Raw genomic sequence first — 3,170 nt, 5'->3', positions numbered from 1 at the left:
ATTTTCCCCGCGTTTCTTCAAGGGCCAGAAAGAGCGAAGAATGGTTTGTTTACATCGGTAAGTCTACAAAACGGGAGGATCATGGCGGCGAGTCACGCGAACGAAATGTAGTTGATATACCACAGCGAAAGGGAATTTTTCTTTTAAACCTTTTTTTTTCCATTATGGGGGGGATGGGGAGGGATATGATGGCGTGGGATTAAAGCAACGAACAGGCTTTGACACTTATTAATCAGGTAATAAAGTAAGCTGCGTGTATTCGCGGCATAAAAGGACTTTATTGATACGGTCATTAATGTCCTGGGGCGCTGTTGTTGCCCGTGATCAATGTTGACGTGTTTTGATTTAGCTTTGGTGTTGCTGATTAATCCTGGGGTTTTTGAGCGCCGTGTAGTTAGCTGTAGTTCGCGTTGCATTGTGAAAAATCAGGTACGAGAAAAGATATGGCAAAAAATGACCCCGAAATGTGGGAATTTGATAGAAAAACGATGCTTATAAATCCTCTGACGAGACACTTTCAATACTTCCTATCAATGTTAGAGTTATTGAGTGGATTAGCTTGATTTATAAGAGTAAGGATTCTTTTCTGAAAACAGTATATGACTATCAATAAAAAAATATATATATACAAACATACATATATGTATATATATATATATATATATATATATATATATATATATTTAAATATATATATATATATATTTAAATATATATATATATATACATATATTCATATATATATATACATATATACACATATATACATGGACACATACATATATATATACATAAATACATACATATATACATATATATGCATATGTATACACATATACATACATTAATGTGTGTATATATATGTACATATATTACATATATGTATATATATATATATATATATATATATATATATATATTATGTGTGTGTGGGGGGGGGGGGGTCCATTATAAATCTATTCATATTCATGTCGCACGGGGAATATTTTTCATCTATAATATATACATACACACACACACACACACAATAAATATAGATTGATAGATAGATAAGTTGATAGACAGATAGATAGATAAATATATATACATACACATATATATAGATAGATAGATACACACACACACACACACACACACACACACACACACACACACACACACATATATATATATATATATATATATATATATATATATATATATATATATATATATATATATATATGTATGTATGTATGTATATATATATTTATCTCTCTAACTATCTATCTATTAGTCTATCAATCTATCTATCTATCAATCTATATTCATTTATCTATTTATTTATTTATCTACCAATTTATATAAATATGTATATATATATATATATATATATATATATATATATATATATATATATATATATATATATATACATATATATATATACACATTTCTTTCCTTTCTTTTCAGAAAGGAGATATTATCAACATTACCTATTAAGTAAGAGTTATTTCCACACTGTAAATTGCATCATCAGCTGAAAGGCATCCATATTGATGATGCAATTGCAGTTATTACAGTTACTGCAAAATATGTGTGGCTAATAAGCACTTTGATAAATCTGATGATAATGATTATGCTGATGATACTAACTGTGATTTTAACATTGGTATGTAGTTATAGGGACGATAATAATAATGACATTCTTTAACAGGATTTTCATTGTATCCTTATGATAATAACAAAAAGGATAGTTAAAAAAGCAAATTATTGATAAATAAAACAAGAGTAACATGGAGTAAATAAAACAACAACAACAACAGAAAAAGCAATCAAAACAAAAAGAACGAGTCTCCACAAGTAAAAAAAAAAAAAAAAAAAAAAGTAAAAGGGGGGTGGGGGGAGGATATAAAAATCTGAGTTTTAAAAGCGCGTCAGAATACAATCGAAATCCCTTTTAGATCGCGCCTCCAGTGCTATAAACTACGGCCCCCCAAAAAGCATCTTGTAACTCTAACATCACTGGTCAATAGTTCGATGTTTCCCAGAATGGATGGGTCCGCATAGTGCAGGGATGTTGCATCGTGTTGATTCCTGTATTCTCCCTCCCCCCTCTTTCCCATCCCTCTGTTCCCCCTCTCCTCCTCCCCGGGTTCTTTTTATTTCCTTTTCTCTTATCTCTCTCTCTCTTTCGTTTTCTCTTTTCTTTCTTTCGTTTTCTTTTCTCTTCTCTTCTTTTCTCTTTCTCTCTTTTCATTTTTCTCTTTTGGTCTTACTCTTTCTCTCTCTCGTCTCCATTCCCAACCATGATATCGCTCTCTCACTCTCTCTCTCTCTCTTCCCTCCTCCCTCCTCCCTCCTCCCCCTTTCTCAACACTCTCCCTTCCTTCCTCACTCTCACTTCCCTCCTCTCTCTCTCCCTTTCTCTCTCTCTCTTTCTCTCTCTCTCTCTCTCTCTCTCTCTCTCTCTCTCTCTCTCTCTCTCTCTCTCTCTCTCTCTTTCTCTCTCTCTCTCTTCTTCCCTCCCTTCCTCCCTCCCTCTCTTTCTCTCTCGTACCGTCTTGCTCCATCACCCGTCGCTTTAAAATTTCGTTTACGACTAAGAACTGTCATCCATCTACCCCCTCCTCCCTATTCCTTTAAACCATCCCTCTTAAGAAAAGGATAGAAAAAAATAGCTGAATAACTCAATCAATAAACAAACAGAGAGATAAACAGATAAATAGGCGATAAATGAATAAATAAATGAAAGACGGTGTCCTTCGTCCTTCTACGTGTGTATTAAAATCATGGGTTCCTGATGAGGCTTTAGTCATGGGATTCGTGAAATTGTTACTGTTCTGTTTTATGGACTTTCTCTTCGCCAACCATCCGGGCACTTCGATCCCGTGGTGGAGAGAGACCATCGGAAAACGTTCCGGGGAAGCTGGGAAACGTTTTTTTTTTCTTTGCCGAGGGAGTAAATGTTCTTTTCGTGACGTCTCGAGAGAAAGTTAGAAATGTTTTCATGGTGTCTCTATAGTCATTTAAAAAAGCAAATAAACATATATATATATATATATATATATATATATATATATATATATATATATATGAAGAACAGATAAATAAATAGTTAAATAAAACTTTTAATGGTAATTGGAAACGTTCTTGTCGCGACGCCTCGACAGATCAGCGAAAAACGTTTC

This window comes from Penaeus monodon, chromosome 39, assembly GCF_015228065.2.
Source record: "Penaeus monodon isolate SGIC_2016 chromosome 39, NSTDA_Pmon_1, whole genome shotgun sequence".
NCBI classification, from domain to species: Eukaryota; Metazoa; Arthropoda; class Malacostraca; order Decapoda; family Penaeidae; genus Penaeus; species Penaeus monodon.
This window is presented reverse-complemented; position numbering follows the sequence as displayed.